This window comes from Ursus americanus, chromosome 4, assembly GCF_024610735.1.
Source record: "Ursus americanus isolate L20-20 chromosome 4, mUrsAme1.1.p, whole genome shotgun sequence".
Classification (NCBI taxonomy): Eukaryota; Metazoa; Chordata; class Mammalia; order Carnivora; family Ursidae; genus Ursus; species Ursus americanus.
In genome coordinates, this window is record NC_142130.1 from 80,933,845 (window position 1) to 80,960,402 (window position 26,558).

Consider the following 26,558-nt stretch of genomic DNA (forward strand, 5'->3'; position numbering starts at 1 on the left):
ACAGATCCACAAGTTCTGTAATTGCTAAAAGGTCTCCCTATGGGTCTCCATTCCCGAGCGGAGAAAAACAATGGGTTGTGTGCAATAGCATTTACAAACTAGTTGTGAAAGTCATGGTTGTGGGATCAGATGAATAAAAGTGGGTGGGCAAAAACAACATGCCTTCAATCAGGACTCCAAAAAGAGTGATTTCTCTCCAAGCTGCCTTTGTTTAGGAAGGATTGCAAAGCTGTGCTCCCACTTAATTATTGTTGCAGACTTTGCCTCTGCTTCCAGAGTTGGCATGGCCTCTGCTGGTTTCCGGTGCGATGCTGCCAAGTCTGCTTCAATTCCTTTTACTGAGTGTTGGCTCGCTGAAAACTCTCCTGGCAGTCACCCAAGCGCACGCATATGCCTGGCCACACTGGTGCCAAATTCCCTCCTAAATGTCTACCCTCAGGTGTCTTTGCCTTGTTATTGTGTGTGCCACTGAGTTTTAAGGTACAGTTCCAAAAAAAGAAAAAAAATCTTAATCCAAAAGGCTGATTCATTTAATTGGATGATGAGTACTCTCGCCTTAACTTTCTGGTTCTAGCGATCCATCGAAGTATTATTTCTACTACTGTGTTCTTCATATATAGATAACTGTTTCCAAAATTTGACAACAATAAACCACAAAAGTAGATGACTTTGAGAAGCAAAGCCTAATTCTATCTACTACACTTTGGGCATGGCTCCACAAGTATTTTTGTCTTATGTTTGACTTACTATAATACCTTGCTTCAATGGAAAGTGGTTTAATGTGATTCTAATTGCCATCACACTTTCAAGGGCTCTGCTTCTTGGAGAATCATATATGTTCATCTACACAGTGGTCTGATTGATCATTGGCTTCGTGTGTGGCTCTGTTCAAGCCCTCATCCCCCTGCAAGATTTCTGCAAGTCTTCCTCTTAATCGTTCTCTCTCTAAATGTGACCTGCCAGGTTATCATCTAATCTGTTGTGAGGTGTCCCAAGCTCTCTGTTACTATTAATAAATCCCTTGTTTATATGATTGCATTATTTCAAGTATAAACTACAACAGCTTCAAACTTATGTCTATAAGAGAATTGTCATTTCACTCACTGAAGTTCTCCCATGCTTTTTTAATAGTGAGAGAAGAGATCTGAGTTAAAGTTGGAACACAAGGGAAAACACATAACTCAGTCTAGCTCTAAACTGACACCTTCCCAAACTTTTCATTAGCTCTTTTTCTTGGTCCCTAAAATCAGAGTCAAAACTCACTTCCAATAAAACACTTTCAAAATTAATCTCACTATAGCTTTTGAAGAATATTCTTTCCTACTGTGTTTGCTTCTTTACCATAGGCTAATTTTGATATCAAGTTTAACAAGAACATTATTTTTCCTTTATCAGATTTCTGAACCATATGGACTGTGTGCTTTAGAACGTTTCCCTATCACACATTATGAAAAAAAAAATAAAATAAAATAAAATCGTGTGTAAAAACCAAGCTTTGTTTAAATAATACTAAATGCGGAATCTGACAAAAACCTCAAAATGTATTTAAAGGGAAAAATGCAGGAGGCCTACAGCATTTTGTTTCTGAGTTGAAACTAAGTATACAAATATAAAAATAAAAACCAAAAATAAAATCTTTGATAAACCCATATACTTTGAAAGAATATTTCCTCTCTCTCCCTTTCTCTTTTGCTCTCTCTCTCTATATATATACATATAAATATGTATTTTTACTTCGATTTGCATATTACGATTTCCAAAGTCTTGAAAAACTTGTAAATTAAATGACACTGTAAAAGAAGTTACTTAGGGCTGTGAGAATTTTTATTATATTATGTTAGTCACCATACAGTACATCATTAATTTTTGATGTAGTGTTGGATGATTTATGACAATTTTATGTGTCAGTTTGACTGGATTAAGGGATATCCAGATGGCTGACAGAACATTATTTCTGGGTGTGTCTGTAGGGGTGTTTCTGGAATAAATTAACATATGAATTGGTAGACTTTGTAAAAAAAAAAAAGATCCCCTCCCCAAGGAGGGCAGGCATCATCCAAACCACAGAGAGCCTGAATTTCCAAAAAAAAAAAAAAAAAAAGGAAGAAGAAGAAAGAAAGAAAGGAAGAAAGAAAAAAAAAAGGTGGAAGTAGAACCAATGACTTGGGACGCTTACATTCTCCTGCCCTCAGACATGGGCATTCCTGGTTCTTGAGCCTTCAGACTCAGATTGAGACACACCATTTTCTCCTCTGGTTCTCAGGCCTTCAGATTGGGACTGGAACTACACCTGACTTTCTGGGCTTCCGGTTTACAGACAGCAGATTGTGAGACTTCTCAGCATCCATAATCATGGGAGCCAATTCATCACAGTTTATCTATCTATCATCTATCTATCTATCTATCTATCTATCATCTATCTATCTATCATCATTTATCTATCCTATTGGTTCTGTTCCTCTGGAGACCCCTGCCTGAAACAGGAGTAATGGGGGGAAAGTGCCATTTGAAATACTTGAATCAATAGATGGTTTTTAGTCCTTAAGTTATTGAAATAATCGTATTTGTATCTAGAACAAAGTACTTGATAAATATCAATTGACTATAAAATGATGAACGAATTGATCAATTGAATTTAAAGTATAAGCATATAATATTATATTTTAAAATATACCCAGGATTTTTATTAATCAGGTATAGCCGGACATGCAGATATGGAGATGACTGTCATGAAGGAAGACATATTTATACGCACATGGAAGAGGCACGCCATACCATGCAGGGCCACAGCAGGAAGCCCCGGTGTCAGTAAGGAGACAGAAGGGGCAAGCAGAAAACATAAGAGCCTTTGCTGTGGTTTCTGAATGAGGGAAAAGGGTAAGTTAAGAAGGCTTGAATTGGTTAGTTTGCTACTTTTTATGGCCACTGGATTGCAGAAGCTCTCCTGAGTTGTATGGTACTTGACCCTGGCAAAATTAGGACCCCAGACTACTGGCCTGGAGTTTAAGAGCCTGATGAGGGCTGGAAGTGAGGGCTTTGACTGGTTAGTCTGCATTTGAAAGTAAACCTCCTGGGTGAACTGTTTTCTATCTCTAGGGATTAGCTAACACTGGGAGAGGCAAACCCTTCTGGTGTCAGTAAGGCCCCCATATTGCCAAGGCATCAAAATATAAAAACATGCTTAATACAGATTAGAAGAGTTATTGTCTATTAATTTTGCTTGCTCAGTCTCTCTCTGTTTTGGTGTGAGAAGGTTCCCATATTCATTTAGTGCGATTCTGGTAAGCCTTTTCAACAAGCAGCCCTACCGTGTCTGCCTGTCCTGGTATCCCACATGCTTGACCACAGTGATTGATCTGTTAATAAGCACATGATACAACACTTGTCAGAATCTTTATCTAGGATTTTTATGGTAAGGGAGAGAAATAGAGGAAACACACAGCCTTATGATGGAAAGAAAGGGAGTGCAAGTGACAAAGAGTTCTGACGCCATTGTTTGAATTCCTGATCCAACTATGCTGGACAAAGTGTTCCCCCCCTGCTGGACTTCGCAGTTAAGGATAAGACAATAGATTGACTTTTTTCTTGGTAAATTTTGAGTTGATTTTATCAATTTACAATGAAAATAATTCAATGATACAATATCTTTAATTTTTTGCGCTAGAAATCACAATCAATCCCAAGTAACAACTCCAAATCTGAGCGCAATTAATGTCAAGCATTCATGAATGGCCTCAGCCAGTTCCTCAAAGAATAGACAAATTTAATTCCTATAGGATTCCCCAGTGGATTCTCTATCAACATGCACTAGCTACCAATCAAATCTGACAAGACTTCATTCTGTAAGAGTTGACATCACAATATTATTGCAAAAGATATAGCACTCTATCTACATTGCTATGATGTATAGCTAATTAACATCAATAAAACAAGACTGAACATCTTGGTGTATAGTATTTTAATTATATTTATAATAAAATATTTATTTGTATTTAAAATAATGTTGGGGCCCCTGGGTGGCTCAGTCAGTTAAGCTTCTGCCTTAGGCTCAGGTCATGATCCCAGGGTCCTGGGATTGAGCCCCATGGGCTCCCTGCTCAGCGGGGAGCCTACCTCTCTCTTTCCCTCTGCCCCACCTACCCTACTCCATGCTCTCTCGCTCTCTCTCTCCTCTCTCTCTGAAATAAATATAAACTCTTTAAAAAAATAAAATAAAATAAAATAAAGTAAAACAATGTGATTTCCAGACTTGAATCTATCACTTCATGTTGTATCCCTTCATTTCCATTTTAGTTTTAGTGAAAGCCCATGTGTGTGTCTGAAAAAGTGAAGTGAATGTGCTAATGAAAATAGTACAAACTGGAGAGAAGAAATAATATTAAGTACATTCTGGCTTCTATGTTCTAAAATGACACTTAAAATATAGTCATCAAAGATTTGAAAAACTGGAACTAGCTCTAGAGATCTATGCTGTAGGAGGTGGAGACAAGGCCGTGTCAGCAAGGCTAGGGGAAACCTTAGTCCTACCCTCCTTTATATTTCTCTGTCCCTACGGCAATAGGAAATCCCATCTCTTCTGCTCTGTTGTCTCAGCTTAGAGTGAAAAAGATTATGATTCCCTGTAGCCTGAAAATGATAAAAGATTCTTTAGATTTGGATCAAGAGATACTTTCCCTAAATACCGCCCCACCTCTGTACACCCCAGCCCTATACACTTCTATACAAAACGTTTCTAGTCACAGTTCTAAAAACATTTTTCTTGCACTCCATTTCAATTTTCCCAAGTCTGACACATTTCTAAATTATTCATATTTTAATTAGAAGACTCTGTCGGATCACTAAAAGTTTCTCGCCCTTATTAAGGACTGCTAGGATCGTAAAGCATCGTTTTAATAATGTACCCCCTAATTAAAGTGACTTCTAATCCCATGATGTGGCAGGTGGTGATCTTGTCAAAGCAGAAGGGTTACGTTGTCACACTGGTGCCTCTAAATTAGTCTCTACTTGAGGTAGGCACCCTAAGGCTCCACAAAGGACAATGTAAAAGTTACATTACTGAACACTACTCTGAATGAAGCCTGTTCTAAGCACGAGGTACCCCTACTGGTCTGCATATCTGTTCAGTTAGCGGTCCTCTGATCCAAGAAGTCTTCTTCTTTCCAGGGAAATTGTCGCACAAATCTTACAATACCTGGCTCCACCCAAACCTAATTTATGGTACCGCTTACACGTCTGAAGTTGATGGACAGGTTGTAATACCAATAACAGCGTATGAGTGTTGCCATTACTGCGCATACTTACCAGGGTTGGCTGAATCCAGTAAAATGTTCTCCTGTTGCATGTTCCTCATTAATAGTGAAGTGAATGTCAGTTATTACATTTATTGGCCATCTGGGTTTTCTCTTTTGCAGATTGTTATTTCAGACTTTTTGCTCATATTTCCATTGCATCTGCTGTCCTACCCACTTCACTTTTCAGTTATCGATTTTTCGTTGACCGTTTACTTTTTCTTTTTAGTAGCTTCATGTTTCTTCTCTTTTTCTTCCCCTCCCCTTAGTTCTTAATATCTCCCCGCCAGAAAGAAGGGTGTGATGGTTAATTTTATGTGTCAATCAGACTGGTTCACGGGGACCCAGATATTTGGTCAAGCATTATTTCTGGGTGTGTCTGTGAGGGTTTTTCTGGAAGAAATTAGTATGAATGGGCAGACTGAGTGGAGTAGATTGCACTTCTCAGTGTACGTGGGCACAATCCAATCCAACAGAACCAAAAGGCAGAGGAAGGGAGAATTCTTTCTCTCTTATCAACTCTTGGTCCGGGACATCAATCTTTTACATGCCCCTGGACTGGGATTTACACTGGTTGGCACTCTTCATTCTCAGGCCTTTGGACTCAGAATGGAACTACACCACCGGCTTTCCTGGATCTCCAGCTTGCAGACGGCAGATTGTGGAACTTCTCAGCCTCTGTAATCATGGGAGCTAATTCTTTCAAGAGATGGATAGAGAGATAGATAAATTAGATAAATAGATACATCCTATTGGTTATAGGATATATATAGGTTACTTATGTGTGTGTGTGTATGTATATATGTATTCACACAGTATATGTTGTAGTCTCTTTGTCTTAGAGTTCTCCAGAAAAACAGAACCAATAGGATTTATGTACCCTATACATTTTACATATTTTTATATATAATATACATATTTTTGTAAATGCATATTATATACATATGTATATATGCATATAATGGAAACAGAACCAATATATTGGTTATTATTGGTTATACATTACATATATATATACATATATATAAACAGAAATTACATACATACATATATGTATATATATAACAGAAATAGAACCAAGAGGATATATATATTCTATATATATCTATAGATACATATAATACAAATTATAGGACTAATACAAAGAGACTAATAATAGATTACATTAAAAAATAAAATCTCTTTTTTATTTAGTTTAGTCTGTGGATTCTTCTAGATGTCAGTCAATCTGCTAACAACACATGTCACATGCCACTGTGTGACCGGAGCTAAAGATAGGAGCAAGCAAATGACATGATTCCTCTCTCATAAAGCTTAGATTCCATTAAGTCATCCTATAATTACACTTTGTGAAGGATAGCTCCTCAGCTTAAAAGCTTGAGGAATTTCTTTGGCATTTTCCATGTGTACAGTCTGAGAGTGTCCGTGGAGAGTGTGCTTTCTCACTGGTCCCTTAGGAGGCACTGGGACTCAGGTTTTCAAATTTCCTGTTATTTTTTCTTTTTTCCTCAAACTACTAAACGGATCTGAGCTAAAAGAGAAAAAGATGATTATTTAAAAAAAATAACTTTAACTTGAAATCCGTTTTAGCAATTACGTTGAACTCAAATTTGTCTACCTCTCTTTCATCTTTAGGTTTTTAATGGTGATAATTTATATAACTGGCCACTCAGTTTGAGAGAAGAGTCTGGGTTTGCACAGCCTACCTGGGAGTGACCCCTCTCATACTTGGGATGACATATTGGCCTGTGATTACTATGGCCCGCTCAGCAGGCTGTACCGCCGTCAGGAGTTTGATTGTCTAAATCATATCAGCCTGGGATTTCCTCGAGGACCAGAGTGCTTGATTCTCTTTCAGGTATACTGTTCCATCCTAATGCAGTTCCTGGCAGATATTCAGTGATATCGGGTAAAAGAATACAGGAATTAATTTCATGTATATTAACACCCATGAAAGAATTGCTTTCTTCTGCCACTTTATTTTGGTTCATAGACACTTTGAAAATAGCACAATCTTTGGACATCAGAGATGCAGGGGCATGTGTATCCTCAAGCTACTTCCAAATATATTTTCTGAGTAATATTTTTAAATAAAAAGAGGAGAAACAGCACTTATCCCCATTGTATCCCTCTCCATCCCCTTCAAAGAGGGTGACATTGGGGAAATTATTGTGGGAAAGTCAATTGACTTTGAACTTACAAACCAGATGTTTACTTTCTATCACTGCTGTTTTTTCAAAGTCATCTCTGAGGATTTCATGACTTTTTAAATTTGTACACCATTCAAGGCAGTTCTTCTTCTCCTTTCCAAAAATGCAGAGATTGGTCAAATAACAATAATAACATTAATATACTTATCAGCCAAAAGCAGGTCGAGCATTCTCAAACAGAGGGGGTGCATGTGATCGCTAGGATGTCTATTTAATGTGTGGGCAATGCTGAGTGGCTCATTCCTTAAACCTGACATAGCCTTGACTGCAGATTTCCAGGAACTGATTGAAATCCTGATGTACAAAAAGAGAACGGATTCTTCCTGATTGAGACAGTTTCTGTGTAAGAGAAGCTACCACAAAACACTTTGAGTCCTGGTATCGTTAGAGTGAATTAAATGAGAGGTCATCTTCAATAGTTGGTGAGGGTTGAAGTTCCAAATTCCTGGAAAAGAGGTTTGGTAGTAGCTCCTTTGTCACCGTCTCCACACATTTCACTGCTCTTGGGGACCTAGTTAGATGTGCTTTCCCATCAGGTAGGTGGAGAACTCCCTTTGTAGGTGCCACAATAGAAAGGTTTAACACCACTTTCTCACCTTCATGACTATTAATCTAGTTCTTCCAAGTTCCCTCTCCTGATGGTCTGATCTTTGGCTCTGTTTCAACATCAAATATCTTTGATTGTTTTGTTGTCACTTTCTTTAGAAATGTGGAAATGTATCATTAAATGAGAACTCCATTACACTTCGTGTAGAGGTTATAGGCCTACACCTCTAATGGATAGTGCCGTGAATTCATTTTTTCAAAAATATCTTTTACAGAGTAGTATATAACCTGTGTCTTTCCTAATAGAAATAAGTCTTGTTCATGTATCAGGGTATTTTATAATTGCTTCTGCAAAAACATTATTGATTATTTAATTACCATCTGGTGAGAGTCATTTCACATTAACACGTTCGTTCGTTATGTTTGCTTCCTCAGAATGTCCAAATCAATACTATAATCAGTATTTTTTGACCAAATGTGCTATATTAGTGAACAACAAACCAAGAAGTCTAAATCCTATTTATTAAAATTATTTGCTTAGAACACAATCCAGGGGCGCCTGGGTGGCACAGCGGTTGAGCGTCTGCCTTTGGCTCAGGGCGTGATCCCAGTGTTATGGGATCGAGCCCCACATCAGGCTCTTCCGCTGTGAGCCTGCTTCTTCCTCTCCCACTCCCCCTGCTTGTGTTCCCTCTCTAGCTGGCTGTCTCTATCCTGTCGAATAAATAAATAAAATATTAAAAAAAAAAAAAAAAAAAGAACACAATCCAAACTTTGATGCAAAAGGTACACCTACGGAACAAGTCACAAACCTCTTAGCAACTTTAGTAATGACAATAAATGTTGTCAACAATTAAAAATTTTATGGGATTCCCCTCTTGTCTGATTATGAATTTCTAGAACATGAATACTTGTGTTTTGTCTTCTCAATGTTTATCAGTTTTTATCCTTTATAAGTTACTGTTCTTTCAAGTACTGCAGTGGGTTAAGTATATTTATTCATTTCCATTTAACATAAATTATTTAACCTCTATAGGTGCCAGTACCTGTCCTAGGCACTAAGATAAAGCAATGAATGACATATACTGATTCTCTTCAGACAGCTTAAAATCTGGTGGGGAGGTTTAAGCAAGGATAAGAGAGAGACCCAGGTGAGGAAAGAATAGAGTGGAGTCTTGGAGAAGGAATTAACATGGAGTTCTCATGACATCAGTGTGTCAGATGGTGAGAAAATTAGATGTTTAGATTTCTTTTTATCAGTCATCTAATATTCCAGTCATATCTAGGACACTAGTTATTGAAGTCTCATATCTTTCCCATTGAAATCTTCTTCTGGGACACCTGTGTGGCTCAGTCGCTCAAGTGCCTGCCTTCAGCTTAGGTCGTGATCCCAGGGGCCTGGGATTAAGTCCCTCGTCAGGCGTCAGGCGTCAGGCTCCTTGCTCAGCGGGGAGCCTGCTTCTCCTTCTGCCTGCTGCTCCCCCTACTTGTGCGTGCACACACTCTCTCTCTCAAACAAATAAATAAAATCTTTAAAAAAAAATATTCTTCTGAAGTTAATATTTCAGGCCTAGAATTTATTAGTTTATTTCTTTCGTGTATGCAGTGCAAGAACAATGGGTTTAGAGTTCAGAAACTGGGCCTCTATTTTTTTCCCTTTACCCTCTTAATGAACAATTTGAGGGGAAATTGGATCAAATTTTAAAATTGTGAAAGAAAACATATTGAAACCATGTTGTATTATGAAAAAAAAAAGATTTGTTCAAAAATATGATATCTATTTTCATTCCCATCTCTCAAGGACAATAAGTACTTACTAGAAAATTCAGCCATTCATGAAAAGCTCATTTTGGAATCTCGTTCAACTTAGCAAAGAATGTCCAACTAGCCCTCCTGAAAGTTGACTGGTGCTGGGTCATGGTTAGGGGTGGTTGTTACAGCACCTGACAGCTCTGAGGGTCGCAGACACTTTCGGTCTTGGCTCTCCTCTACACACGCTGCCTGAGTGGTCAACCTTCAACTCCACAGGGCAGCAACTTCACATTTTACAGACTTCAGGAAGTTAGTGAGCCCTTGAGGTTGGGAAACCAGTGAACGTGTGATCCTATTAATAACCTGCCATTTACACCCAATTTATCTTTATTTATTCATTTCAGAGCCATATGAAAATATCCTAAATTTCTATTCTTTCTTTAAAATTTTTGTTACTTGTTTGATGTTGCTTCAATGGCAAAGAGTTTTTCAGGAGTTTTTGACATAGTTTTGTCTGTATTTTCAAATGATCCGTCAAAATGACAAGGGTTTTGATAGCGTTTTCATACATAGGGTGACGTAATACTTCATGTTTTTATTTCTTTTTTTTTTTTATTTGAGCGTAGTTGACACACAATGTTACGTTGTTTCACGTGTACAATGTAGTGAGTCAGCATCTCTATATGTTAGGCTATTTTCACCATATGTGTAGTTACCCTCTGTCACCATACAGCACTATTACAATATCGTTGACCATATTCCCTATGCTGTGCCTTTTATTCCTGTGACTTATTACTGATGTTCCTATTTACATTTAAAATTAATGACACACAGGGGTACCTGAGGAGCTCAGTTGGTCAAGCGTCCAACTCTTGATTTTGGCTCAAGTCATGATCTCAGAGTCATGAGATTGAGCCCTGCATTGTGCACACTGGGCACAGAGTCTGCTTAATACTCGCTCTCTCTCTCACCCTCTCTCCTCCCCACCTCTCTAAATAAATGAATTAATTAATTAATGAGTGAATAAATAAATAAATAAATAACACACATTAAAACACATACACTCTTTTTTAAGATAATTCATAATTGCATTTAAATGGGGTCTTTCCCATTAATAAACATTTTGTACTGAAGCTCCTTTCTTCACTTTCAAAATACTTTTATTTATAACTTGAGAAATGATGACTTTGAACCTGACATATTTATTTGGGTCAATGTCATTGCTATTTCTTAGTGTTCTAGCTTATTTTAATAGTCCATGGCTTCACATTCCTATGCACAACTATGAGTAAACTTTCACATTTTCATTAAGAAGTTCTGAGGTTGTGATAATCTGATTAAATGTTTAACATAGTTAATTTTCTACATATATTTATTTCTGCATTTTATTATAGTTTTTGATAGATATTTCTTTAGTCACCACCACTTATTTGATATTACTTTTACCCAGGTTTTTCAACCAGCTTTGTTGAGGCATAATTTTAATACAGTACAATTCACCAGTTTTCACTGTTCAAATCATCCTATGTAGAAATTCAGTAGCCACTAGCAAAATATTTTTATCAACCCCAAATTTTATTTCCTTCCCCATTGTCGTCAATGCTCTCTCCCCCCCTCCCTGAATCTGGCAAATTCTGATCTTCTTTCTAAAATAAAAATTTTGCCTTTTGAAAAGTATTTTTACATAAACAAAATCATATGGTATGAAGTCCTTTGTGCTGGGCTTCTTTCACTTAGGATAATGCTTTCGACATTCATCCGAGTCGATATTTGTATCAGTCACTCATGTCCTTTTATTTCTGTGTATTCCCCTGGATGGATATAGTACAAATTATTTATCTGTTCACCAGCTGAGGGACATTTGGATTCTTCTCGATTTGGCTGTTATGAATAAAGATACCGTGTGAACATTCAATGAAGTGTGAGATTGTGTGGGTTTAGGTTTTTATTTTTCCTGGTTAAGTAGTTAAGGATGGAATTGCTGTGTCATATAGTAAGTATATGTTTAATCTCTTAAAAAACTAACAAAGTGTTTTCCAAAGTGGCTGTGACATTTTACCTTTCTAGTTGTTACACACCCATGCAGACATTAGTCTTCTTTAATACTAATCATTACAGTATGTATGTAGTTCAAACTCATTGTGGTTTTAATTTGCTTTTCCCTGATGACTAACGATATCAAGCATTTTTTTTTTTTTTAAGTAGGCTCTATGCCCGTCGTGGAGCTTGAACTCCTGACCCCAAGATCAAGACTCACATGCTCTACTGACTGAGCCAACCAGGCGCCCTGATACCAAGAATTTTTAATGTGCTTATTTACTAATCCTATACGTTCTTTGGTGAAGCCTCCGCTCACATTTCATTTTATCATCTTTTATTTCTCTTCCTTTGTGTTGTCGCTAAATATATGCTCTGCATATATTCTAGATTTAAATTCATTTTCAGAAAATCTGTTTTCATACATATTCACCCAGTCTGTGGCTTGTGTTTCTATTGATTTCACACAGCAATTTGAAGAGAAAGAAATGTTAAATTCTGATGACATCTAATTGAACATTTTTTCCTTTCATGCTTTTTCATGTCTCATTTAAGGAAGTTTTATCTAATCAAAGTTTACCAAGATTTTCCTCTATGTTTTTTTTCCCAGATTAATAAATTTATCTCTTACACATAAGTTGACCTTTTAATTTCTGTATATTTTTAAAGTTAGACTTGAAGTTAGGGGCACCTGGGTGGCTCAGTCATTAAGCGTCTGCCTTCGGCTCAGGGCATGATCCTGGCGTTATGGGATCGAGCCCCACATCAGGCTCCTCCGCTGGAAGCCTGCCTCTTCCTCTCCCACTCCCCCTGCTGTGTTCCCTCTCTCGCTGGCTGTCTCTATCTCTGTCAAATAAAAAAAAAATAAAAATCTTTAAAAAAAAAAAAAGTTAGACTTGAAGTTAAATATTTTGCACATTGATATCCAACTGTTCTAGCACCATTAACTGAAGAGGTTAACCTTTCCTTCATTAAATTGCTTTGAAAACTGTGTTAAAAATCAATTAAACATAAAATTTATGGATCCTGTATACTGTTCCATTGATCTATGTGTCAATCTTTACACTGATATCATGCTGTTTTGAACTTGGGTAGTCTTTCTACGGCCATACCACCCTGAACGCGCCCGATCTCGTCTGAACTTGGGTAGTCTACATTCTCCAACATTTATTTTTTTAGTTTTTATTTTATTTTATTTTGTTTAGAGAGAGAGAACACACATCGGGGGGCAGAGGGAGATGGAAAGAGAGAGAATCTTAAGCAGACTCTACACCCAACATGGAGCCCAATGTGGGGCTCAATCTTAACCACCCTGAGATCATGACCTGAGCCGAAATCAAGACTCAGACACTTAACTGACTAAGCCATCCATGTGCCCCTGATTGATACTGTTCTAAAGATCAATATTAGTAACTTTTTCATATGTAGTACCTCTGCTAATATTTTCATTTCAGTTTTCTTCTGTGTTTCAGTTAGTCTCTATTTCTATATATTTTTATTGATTGATCGATCTTTTACTCTGAAGTTTCTTTTTTTAAGATTTATTTATTTGAATGCGAGAGAGAAAAGGGGAGGGGCACAGAGAGAAGGAGAGAGAATCTCAAGCAGACTCCGTGCTGAGCACAGAGCACCATGTGGGGTTCCATCTCACGACCCTGAGATCATGACCTGAGCTGAAATCAAGAGCTGGAGGCTCAATGGACCGCAGAACCCGGGCAGCCCAATTCTGGAGTTTCTAATCTCCTGTTAATATCTTCCAGGTGTTTTCATTTCAGGTAGATATTTCATCTCTAGAAATTCAATTTCATTCTTTTTATACCTTCCATTTTGCTACTCCTTATGGTTCATTTATTCTGTACCATCTTCAATATGGGTTATATTTATAATAGATGTTTTAATGTTCTCTACTGCTAATTCTATAATTTTTGTTTGTTTGTTTGTGGGTCTGCTTCCATTTGTTGCAATTTTTCTTGGTTATCAATCATATTTTTCTGCTTTGTTTCATGGTGGTTAGTTTTCGTTTAGATGTTGGGCATTGTGGATTTTATGTTTTTGCTTCTTGGGTGTTTGGCCTGGTCCTTTAAATATTGTTAGTTTTGTTTGGGACACAGTTGCCTTGGGATCATTTTGATCCTTCTAAGACTTGCTTCTCAGGTTTGTTAGGATGGTCAAGACAAACACTTAGTACAGAGCTAATTTGTCCTTATTACTAATATAATACTCTCCTGAGCACTATACACTATGCCCTTTATTCTAGTAAGTCTTCCACTTTGGCTGGTTGGAATATTAACTTTCCCCAGCTCTTTGTGAGTTACAAGCATTATTCCACGTTCCTTTCCAATACCTCTTTCCTTAACTTCAAATATGCCCTCTCATGTATGCAAAGTTTAGTACTCAGACAAAAATGAGAAGTGCCCTATTACAAATATGCAGGTTTCATATCTGTCAATCTCTCTTCTCTAGCATTTTGCGCTGTGTAAATGTTAACCACTTTGCTCTTCCAAACTCCAAACTCTGTCTCCTCAGCTCATCAAGAATTCCAAACTCCAATTGGTCCCCCACAATCTGTATTTAAGTCTGGAAACTATCAAAGCAATAAGCTAGAATAATAATGGGGACTCATCTTTTCGTCATTGTTGTTTTACTCAAGAATCACTTTCTCATACTGCATGTTGCCTATTCTTCAATATTTAAAAAATGGCTATTTCATATACTTTGTCCACTTTTCCAGGTTTTTCTTTCTTTTTTTGAGATCAGAAATAAATTTCATTTCTCTTACACTATTTTCACTGCACACAAAAACCAAATTTTAAAAAATGTATTATAGCATGTATTTGTCTATTTCTTATTTTACTGTGTAATTAGTTTCAATTTCTATTCATAGTGAAAGCATATCCTAAATGATAAGATGCCAAACTGCCTGTGTTTAGTTGTGCTTTGCCAATTATTTGTTAGGTGAACTTGGATAGATTTCTTAACATCTGTGTGTCTCAGTTTCCCATAGTAGCAGGTGTTGAGATGAATAAATTAGTTGACATGTGTAGATAAAGTGCTTAAAGTTGTGTCTGTCATATATCAAGATATTATTATTATCTTTAGTTTTGTTATCTACTCATTTATCGTTAAATCAGAAAATCAAAACCAATTCTTAGTATGATAGTATCTGTGGGCACACACTGTATTTTGTTTTTATGATTTTTAAAATCCACTTTTGAATAATTTCTATCAGTATTTTATTGTTTTTAATTGGATTTTTTTTAAAGATTTTATTTATTTATTTATTTGACAGAGATAGAGACAGCTAGCGAGAGAGGGAACACAGGCAGGGGGAGTGCGAGAGGAAGAAGCAGGCTCATAGCAGAGGAGCCTGGTGTGAGGCTCAATCCCATAATGCCGGGATCACGCCCTGAGCCAAAGGCAGATGCTTAACGACTGCGCCACCCAGGCACCCCTCTTTCAGTATTTTAAAATAAGGAGGCTCACTATTTGTTGTTGTTGTTTCAAGTTTGTATTTAAATTCCAGTTAGTTAAAGTGTAGTGTAATATTAGTTTCAGGAATAGAATTTAGTGATTTATCACTTATATACAACACCCAGTGCTCATTACAAGTGTCCTCCTTAATACCTATTACCCATTTAGCACAGCCCCCACCCACTGCCCTTCTAGCAGCCCTCGGTTTGTTCTCTATGGTTAAGAGTATGTTTATGGTTTGCCTCTCTTTTCTTTCTTTCCTTCCTATGTTCATTTGTTTTTTCTTAAATTCCACATATGAATGAGATCATATGGAATTCGTCTTTCTCTATGGTTAAGAGTACGTTTATGGTTTGCCTCTCTTTTCTTTCTTTCCTTCCTATGTTCATCTGTTTTTTCTTAAATTCCACATATGAATGAGATCATATGGAATTCGTCTTTCTCTGACTGACTTATTCCACTTAGCATAATACTCTCTAGCTCCATCCATGCCTTTGCAAATGGCAAGATTTCATTCTTTTTGATGGTTGAGTAATACCCCATTGTATAGTTATACCACCTCTTTTTACCCATTCATCATGAATAAGTAGACATTTAATCCATAGACATTTTGGCTCTTTCTAAATTTGACTACTGTTGATAATGCTGCTATAAACATCAGGGTGCATGTGTTCCTTTGAATCAGTATTTTTGTATCCTTTGGGTAAATACCTAGTAGTGTAATTCTCGATCAGAGGGTAACTTTTTGAGGAACCTCCATACTTTCATCAAGATATTTCATCTTGATGAAATCCCAATAGTTCATTTTTGCTTTTGTTTCCCTTGCCTCTGGAGACATGTCTAGTAAGACGTTGCTATGGCCAATGTCAAAGAAGTTGCTCCCTGTGTTCTTCTCTAGGATTTTGATGGTTTCCTGTCTCACACTTAGGTCTTTCATCCATTTTCAATTTATTTTTGTGTATGGTGTAAAAAAGTGGTCCAGTTTCATTGTTCTGCATGTTGCTGTCCAGTTTTCCCAACATCATTTGTTGAAAAGACTATCTTTTTCACACTGGGTATTCTTTCTTACTTCATTGAAGATTAGTTGACCATATAATTGCTGGTCCATTTTTTAGTTTCCTACTCTGTTCCACTAATTTATGTGTCTGTTTCTGTGCTGGTACCATACTGTCTTGATCACTACAACTTTGGAATATAACTTGAAGTCTGAGTTGTGATGTCTCTAGCTCTGCTTTTCTTTTTCAAGATTATTTTGGCCCTTCAGGGTCTTTTGTGGTTCCATATAAATTTTAGGATTGTTTGGTCTAACTCTGTGAAAAATGCTGGTGGTATTTTGATAGGGATTGCATGAAATGTGTACATTGCTTCGGGGGTAATATGGACATTTTAACAATATTTGTTCTTCTAATCCATGAGCAAGGAATGAGACAGGGATGCCCACTCTCACCATTGTTATTTAAGATGGTACTAAAAGTCCTAGCTTCAGCAATCAGACAACAAAAGAAATCGAAGGTATCCAAATCAGCAAGGAAGAAGTCAAACTGTCACTATTCGCAGACAGCATGATATTCTTTGTAGAAAACCCAAAAGACTCCATCAAAAAATTGCCAGAACTGATACACAAATTTAGTAAAGTTTTAGGACACAAAATCAATGTACAGAGATCTGCTGCATTTCTATACATCAATGACGTAACAGCAGAAAGATGAATCAAGGTATCGATCCCATTTACAATTGCACAAAAATCATAAGATACCTACGAATAAACTAATCAAAGAGGTGAAAGATCTGTACTCTGAAAACTATAGAACACTTATGAAGGAAATTGAAGATGACACAAAGAAATTGTGCTTCTATTTGTGAGTAGTTAATATACACAAGCCCTAAGCTAAAGAATTTAATATACAACCCCAGTGAATCTTCATGGGATGCCTATGACATAAATACTATGGATAGCTACACTCTACAAATGTAGAGAGTGAGGTTCAGAAAGGTTAAAGGATTTCCCCAAGGTGTTATAGCTGTATCATGTACACTGGAATACAAGCCTGGTTCTCTGTGATTCTAGAACCTGATTTGTTAGTCACAATGTGATTTTATTAAATATAATATATAAGTAGAATAAACATAATTTTTGCTTTGCATAGTTCTGCTTCATACCTGTTATCATTATTTAATTTTTAATAGTGTCCATGATCACTTGCAAAAATGCACTTTTGTGTGAAAAATTAAATGTTCACTCTATTTATAACAGGTATTATTGACTGGCATGATTTGTAAGGAGTACTTAAAATCTAGGGAGAGATTTATACTGTTAAAGAAGGTGAAGTCTGTAATGTCATTTACAAATGCTTCACTGATTTTTATCACTTTGACTTTTAGAGAAAAATGACATAATGATGACACTTAACAGAGATTTGTTAGAATTTAGCAATTTGTTATTTAGCGATTCCAATTCTGCTACCAGGTACCAAATCAGACAGATATTGAAGAACAAAGATTAAATGAGGAAGTGGACTTGGTCAGATGCTCAGCCCTCCTTCTTTCCTCCTCAGCTCTGACTGAGACAGAACTAGAACAAATGTTTAGTAAGAATCTATCATTAAGTGGCTCTTTTGAGGACAGAAAGGTGGAAAAAAGAAGGAAAAATAAGAGCGAGAGAAAGTGAATGAACTAATATAGAAAAGAAATGAATATCCCACAAAGTGTTCTTTGAATTCACATCAGAACTATACTGAAGGAAAGAAAGAAAGAAAGAAAGAAAGAAAGAAAGAAAGAAAGAAAGAAAGAGAGAGAGAGAGAGAGAGAGAGAGAGAGAGAGAGAGAGAGAGAGAGAAAGAAAGAAAGAAAGAAAGAAAGAAAGAAAGAAAGAAAGGGAAAGAAGAAATATAATCATTCATTCCAGTCATTCCTAAAGAGTGAATTGAATATTTAATATTATCCTATGCAAATGTTAAAAAAAGATGATGAACACAAAATAAAGAATGTTCCCAGAAGAAAAACCACTATACCATTAAAGGTTGTCTAAATTATTTTATCTGTGATGTAAAGGAAAACAATGCACTTTTCAATAAAGGAAGTTTTGACTGATATACCAGTGATCCTTAAACAGCTCATGAACTGTCATAAAGCAAATGGAACAAAATTGCCTTCACTGGGGCCTTTGTTGTGTTGTTCCTTTTGCCCAGAAATTGTACTTCAAATATGCATATGGTTTTCTTTATCTTGGTTATTGAAAGTCACCTTCTCAGTGAGGACTTCTACTGCCACCATATTTATATTGCTAACTCTTGCACATACACACACACACACACACACACACACTCTAACCCCCTCTATGTTTGTATTTCCCCACTTAACTCTTATTTCCACCTAATATGGCATCGATTTTTCTTTTGTTCTTCTTGTTTTCTTAAACCTACTAAAATGGGAAGCCCAACAAAGACAGGATTGATTTTGTCACCTGCTAATTACCAGTACAAAGACCAGTGCCTGGAGGTGTTTAGTAAATACCTGCCACGTCCATGAAGAATAAATGAAGGCTTTGTTGTGCTTCCATCTGAAGGGTTGAGCAAAGTCATAGGGAGTAAACTGGGGGGTGGCCCAATTCGACTCATCACATAAAATATTAGCACTACGATCTGTCTCTTTAGGAGAAAGTATCTGCTCAGACCATGACTAGAACATTCCCGAAGTGACTGTGTGAACAACTGACAGGAATAATTTTTAGACTCAGATTGGATAAGCAGTTGAATTTGAGTTTTGTTTCCTTTAATACAGGGGGTTTGATGAATCATGAAATGGATCAAAAGGCATTCTAAGCAGGCCTGCAAACAAATTACAATATTAAGATGAAGAATGTCTTTCCCATTTGATCTTAGGGCTTGCTTGCTGGTTATTTCTGTGCCTTCCCCAAAGACTTGCTTCTAAGAAATCTGAAAGATAAAGATTGAGCCAGCAGGGAAGGTGAAGAAGGTCTGGACTCCGGGAGTAGAAGGTGAGGACAATAGTAATGCAGGAGGAGTGGTGGCCCATGAGATTTTGCTGCCCTAAGAAGACACAGTTGCGAATATAGACATTTGTTCTGAGAGAGAGAAAAGAAAAAGAAACAATTTTACATGAGCTTTTATTTTTCCAACACTTTGAAGTGTACAAAATCATCTTTAGTTTTTAAATATTACTCTAAAATACTACTGATTCAGTGCAAGAGTTTCAGAAAATAAAAAACTCGAGTCTCAGCACTGCAGCTTGAAACAGCAAAGACCTGCGTGCTACAGGTCCTCAAATCCCCTTGCTGCCACAGCTCCGCCAATTTACTTGAAAAATGGGCAACCTTGGGCTTTCAGCCCATCTTTAGAGACAACAATTTGTATACAACACCTTACAAATTTTCCAGACCATTAGCTTATTTATTTTTACGTAGCAGCTTTACCAGTTTGAAAAGATATTTTGCCTATTTAAAGCCCATAAAAAAAATAAACAAAATATGTTATATGCTTAACATTTTTAACATTCAGAAAAATGAAACATTAATTTGTCTTTTACATAAAACTGTTTCACATTTGGCTCAGTGCTTCATAGATTTTTCTGTGGTTTTCCAATCAGACTAAGAGTGAAGCATTTGCTGATTCATTGTAAGGGTGAAGGCCTCATATCCTATGTATTTTCAGGGAAGAAAAACCTTTCTGGCAATAAACCAATGTTCATCATTACCCTGAGGTGAATGCTGTTTACATTGTATTAAATTGAACAGGGAAAGATTTTGCCTAAGACATGGCAGGTCCATTAGGATGAAAATGAATGCATTCAATTTTAAGGTGAACTTTCTCACTCAAACCTTTGTTTCTAACAATTAATAGTCTTGGAAGATAATACTTTGATGATGTACTAATAAAATATACTTGTACAATAATGTATCATTATTGCACTTCTATTTATTTCCAACATGACAGGCACTATGCATAATGACTTTGCATACATTATTTCTAATTCACAGCAACTTGGCCAAAGAGATATCACAAGCCTTGTCCTATGGATGAAAAAACTTAAGTTCAAAAAGTTACTTTGAAGAAGCTCAGATAGTTAAACGAGGAATGAGCAGCATTTGCAACTAAGTCTTGTTGACCTCACTTGTTACAATTTTTATCAGGAGTAGTTACACGTGATGCTACTATATCATATTTAGAGTGAAAATGAGAAAAAGCAAAGAAAGAAAAATAATGAGGACCCCCCACACACATACACGTATGTATATGTATACACGTGTATATATATACACGTGTGTGTATACACATTTAAATAGTAGTTATTGGATAATAATAATGATGAAAACATCTGAAATGTGAGAATCACCAAAATGTGACACAGAGACACAAAACAAGCAAATGCTGTTGGAAAATGATACCCATAGCCTTGCTCAACAGATTTACCCCAAATCTCTGATTTGTAAAAAACACATTATCTGCCAATTACAATAAGGCAAAGCACAATAAAATGAGGCATGCCTGTGTTTGTAAATTATGTAGAAATTAAAGATATTTCAAGAGAAAAAAAATCACTTTTCTGATGATAGCCAAGTATGGAAACTTAAATGTTCTACAATTCAAACATTTAATTTTGAGTCTAAGTTGAGATTGCTGAATGAAATTTTTCTTAATGTCAGGGCACTTGAGGATCTCAGTTGGTTAAGCATCTGCCTTCGGCTTAGTTCATGATCCTGGAGTCCAGGGATCGAGCCCCATGTCAGGCTCGCCTCTCAGAGGGAAGTCTGCTTCTCCCTCTCCCTCTGTCCCTTCCTATGCTTGTGCTCTTTCTCTCTCTCTCAAATAAATAAAATCTTTAAAATTAATTAATTAATTAATTGATTGATTTTTTTCTTGATGTCTAAACTAGAAAAAAATCACTGGAAATAAATTGAAATAGTTTATTAATTCATACTTATGTTTAAAAATGCCAACTACTTGTATAAATCAAAAACACTTACTGGAAGTGCCACATGAATATAGGCACAGGTAAGTCTACTATAAAACAGATTCTTAACTATAGAGAACAAACTGAGGGTTGCTGGAAGGGAGGGGACGGGAGGGGGCAATGGGGTAAATTGGTGATGGGCATTAAAGAGGGCACTTGTGATGAGGACTGGGAATTATATGTAAATGATGAGTCACTAAATTCTACTCCTGAAACCAATATTACACTATATGTTAACTAACAGGAATTTAAATAAAAACTTGAAACAAACAAACAAACAAAAGTGAAGGAGAGATAGTGTCTATTTCTGTCCTCACCACAAGTAAAAACTCAACAAACTGAGAATCTACAACCTTCTTAGATACAGAGAAGCACAGCTTAATGGGAACAGAAGCCACTGGACCCAGTAACTGATAAGATTTAAATTGTAACTAGCAAATTGCTGGTGATTCAGTGTGAATTAGAGTTAAAAAACTACTGGGGCTCAGTCTTGGGGGCTCCCGCACTTTTGTAAGTTTTATAACTCCAGGAGCCCTATCAAAGTGCCACAGTTAAGATCAGACAAAAATCCCTTTATACTCCAGGCTTGCAGTGAGAAAAAGTAGCCATTTTTTAATAAACCAAGGGGGTTATTTATTAAAATAGCCATTTTTTAATAAACCAAGGGGGAAAGTAACATTTTAAGATGGATTTCCAGTGTTCTGTTTTCCTTAATAACATTGACATACCTAACTAAAAAGCTATGGAGGAAATTACTTTACGATGGCCTTGTAGAAAAGTCTTCTACACTTTCCAGATTTATCAGAGCCCATCCTCAAGCCAGAAAACAACCAGGAGAAAAATCTTCTTCCTAATCCTCGTGAGCTTCTGTTCCTATGGAAACCATGCAATATTTTCCACACATCTGCTCATTCATTTAGCATCAACATTATTCAGCTTTTATGAAACATCACCTGTGTACTGCACAAAGTCCTGTGTTACGATCAGGAGATTAAAAAAAAGGGGGGGGGCGCCTGGGTGGCACAGCGGTTAAGCGTCTGCCTTCGGCTCAGGGCGTGATCCCGGCGTTATGGGATCGAGCCCCACGTCAGGCTCCTCCTCTGTGAGCCTGCTTCTTCCTCTCCCACTCCCCCCGCTTGTGTTCCCTCTCTCGCTGGCTGTCTCTATCTCTTTCAAATAAATAAAATCTTAAAAAAAAAAAAATACAACACAGTCCACATCCAGGGAAGTAGTCTCAGTCTCCCACAATATCAGCAAATAGATTTCCTGTTCTTCAGTTAAAGTCAAAATAAATCTAATTATCTGTCTCTTTCTAATCAGTGTGTATGTGCATTCAATTCCCTTGAACAAAACAGTCATGACTTGAATCTCAGTATTTTTTCTAAAACATAATTGGATTAACTTAAATGCTGTAAAAACTATAGTTTGAATAAGCAGTAAAAGGTACTACTTAAGAGCAAAGACTGTAGCCAGATTGCCTGGTTTCAAACCGAATTCTTCATTTCCTAGTTGTGTGAACTTGGCCAAGCTACTTAACATTTCTGTGCTTTATTTTTCTCATCCATACTGTACATGGCTCAGGGTAATGGTACGTACCTGGCAGGGCTGCTGTGAGGGTTCAAGTGATGTGAAACTTATAAAGTAGCCTAAACAGTCTAGGGACCTGTTTGCTGCTCCTGCTTGTCCTCTTGTTATTACTGTGGCTGTCACTGTGGTTTTAATTCCAATGGGCAACGAGTTAACTTCTGTCCACATAATCAACAGGAACAAGTTTTCACCATCCCGCACCATGTTAACCACTGCAAACACTGATTATTTGGTAGTTACATTTGTACTGGGAGCCCTTCAATAGTTTATACCTATCACTAAATAATATCTTGCTTTGGGGACACAGACCTACACTGTTTTGTGATAGTCACTAACACCTCATTAAGCACAGTTTGTAAGGTCTTTTTTTTTTTTTTCCAGCTAGAGATATATGCAAATATTATGTATTCTCATTGCTCAATTAAACCTAAAACGACTGACACGGCACATCAGCTCGTCATATTTCTCCAAGTAGCGTAGCGTAGCGTCGGTGTTCCATCAGCTTTATGACAAGGAAATAGCAGAGCTGGGCATCTTCCAGGAGACTTGCTTGACTACTTCAAGTCCTCACACATACAATCCTCAGGATTTCTCCAGAGGAAAAAAAGTAAAATCTTTCACGGTTATGCCTTCTACTCCCTGCTGCATCTTTACATCTCTGTGAATCTTGATTCAGGATAAGTGCGTCATTAATCTTTAACATATCAACCCAAGAACACAATTAAAGTCAAACAGAATAATGAGTGGCGTTAAAGGAGTACAGAGAAGCATGCCTAAGAACGCATTCAACTACCATACGCTGCATAATTACACACACACACACACACACACACACACACGACACACACTAATTGCTCCGATCCAGAACTTTTAACTCTTTGTCAAAGAGCAAGTGTTGGCAAACCTTTTCCATAATGGGCCAGATAGTAAATAGGTTCTGCTTTGTGGGCCATATGGTCTCTGTCACAACGACTCCGCTCTGCTGCTGTGAAATGAAAGTAACCACGGGCAGTACGGAAATGAGTGAACATAGCTGTACCTACCGAAACTTTATTTATGGACACAGTTTTAATTATACAGATTTTTCATGTACTTATATTATTCTTAAGTTTTTTCAACAATTTTTTAAAAGTGCAAAACCAGGGGCGCCTGGGTGGCACAGCTGTCAAGCGTCTGCCTTCGGCTCAGGGCGTGATCCCGGCGTTATGGGATCGAGTCCCACATCAGGCTCCTCTGCTATGAGCCTGCTTCTTCCTCTCCCACTCCCCCTGCTTGTGTTCCCTCTCTCACTGGCTGTCTCTATCTCTGTCAAATAAATAAATAAAATCTTTTAAATAAAATAAAATAAAAATTTAAAAAAAATGCAAAAACAATTCATAGCTCACAGGCCATACAAAAAACATGGCAGGCTCAATCGGGCCCACGGACTATAGTTTCATGACCCCTGACATAAAAGAATCAGAATATTTTAAGGTTAACAAGTTAATATAGGTCCTACAGCTGTGACCAAGAAGATTAACTAGTAATATAAAATGTCTCAAGGCATAGATTATACCATCAGTTTTATTTTTTTTTTAAGATTTTATTTATTTATTTGACAGAGATAGAGATAGCCAGTGAGAGAGGGAACACAAGCAGGGGGAGTGGGAGAGGAAGAAGCAGGCTCATAGCGAGGAGCCTGATGTGGGGCTCAATCCCAGAACGCCGGGATCACACTCTGAGCCGAAGGCAGACGCCTAACCACTGTGCCACCCAGGCACCCCTATCAGTTTTAGTTGTATGATTTATTTATTCAGGGTTCTTTAAAAAGAAAAACATTTATTTATTTTAGAGAGAGACGGCTTGAGTGGGGGGAGGGACAGAAGGAGAGAGAGAAACTCAAGCAGACTCCCCGATGAGTGTGCAGCCCCATGTGGGACTCGATCTCATGACCCTGAGATCATGACCTGAGCTGAAATCAAGAGTTGGACTCAACCAACTGAACCACCCATGCGCCCTTATTCCACATTCTTACTTTGACCTCAGAAATCATATGTTGTCATTTCACAGACACCCCTCACTAGTTTGATAGTCTTGAGTGAGAACATAATTTCTGGAATCTATTTTCCCAAGTGCAGTATATGGTAGAGGGATTATATCAGTTCTGCTAAATTATCCGTGTGCATCCGAATCATCTGTGGAGAAACTAAGGGTTAACACTAAGGGATGTGGCTCTGACACGTGATTTCAAACCAATGGCTGGGGTCCAACACTAGCGGTCTCTAACATCCGGATCTATTTCTGCTCAGTAAACCGAAGGATTTACATTCTTTATGCTCACATTGACACAGTCCTCAACAATGTAGCAATACTTCAGAAAATATTAATTTAGTAATTAGTAGGAACCCTTTACACAAAAATCCAGAACCATTTACTTTTTATTTATGACGGCAAAAAAAAGAAAAAATATATTTCACTTCTGTCAACTTACTATAGAGATGGAGAGAACAGGAAGGCAAAGCAAAGAAACAAAGAAACAAGCCACACAGTTTTCATCTCAGTAACTAGACCATGGGAATTCCAAAGGAGGAAAAAAAGCAGCAGTCTTAGTCTGTGTTTTTCTCCGTGTTTCCGGAAGCCCCTAGCTGTCCACTGTACAGTACTCTGCACATGGGCAACTGCAACATCATTTCTCTGCCTCTAATGACAGTTCATCCAAATATGTAAAAATAAAATACAATTTAACAGTGTATTTCATTTTTCATTTGTTCTTAACTTTCCACAGTTTCAAAGTCAATATCTTGTCTACACTCGTCCACTTGATTCCATTGTCAACTGTCAACTTTGCAAAAATAGTCACCAAAAAAACTAAGATGATCAAGCAGTTTAGTGTTTGAAACTTCTTGCAATACTGAACACACACACACACACACACACACACACGCCCCTTGACAAAACTGTAATAATGTCACAACCTTCGAAAGTTTGGAAGGGAGAGGTTTAGGATTTTATGGCCTGGGCTGAGTGATTTTAAAATGGGTCTTTTAGAGCAGGAAACTGATTGAATTTGGGAAGAGTTTATGAATTAAAAGTTTTGAGTACATTAGGGAATAAGTCTTGGAGGGAGTTTTGATAAACTTTGGCCTTGATTATCTATTAAACAGTATCATCTTCAAAAATAAATGAAAAAAAAAAGAAAGAAAGAAAGAAAAAAGAAAAAGAAAGAAAAAAGAAATGTCCCTGTGAGCAAATACCTAAATTACGCTTGCTTGTTTTCAGTATTGTTTGACATAGGGGCATGTAAATATACTCAGCACCCATATTACTTAACACGGGAGCAGAACAGTATGCCTGGTTTAAGACAGTGACAGAAAAGTACGCTTCTATTAATTTTCACTGGCCCTTTTGGTCATGCTTTAGCTAAGTTGGAAGACAGACCATTATGTTATGGGAATATGGTCACTATAGATCAGCACTACTGTTTGATGCATCAGGGTCACTGTAGAAAAATGGCCCCCTAAAGATGTCTACTTCTTCACCTCCAGAACCCATGAATAGGTTAGGTTAGATTATGTGGCAAAGCAGAATTTAAGGTTATAGATTTATCAGCAGATCTTAAAATAGGAAGACTATTCTGGATTATCTAGGTGGGCACAATACAATCACAAGGGTCTTTAAAATAAAGAGGGTGGGGAGAAGACTTCCAGCAGGACAGTGT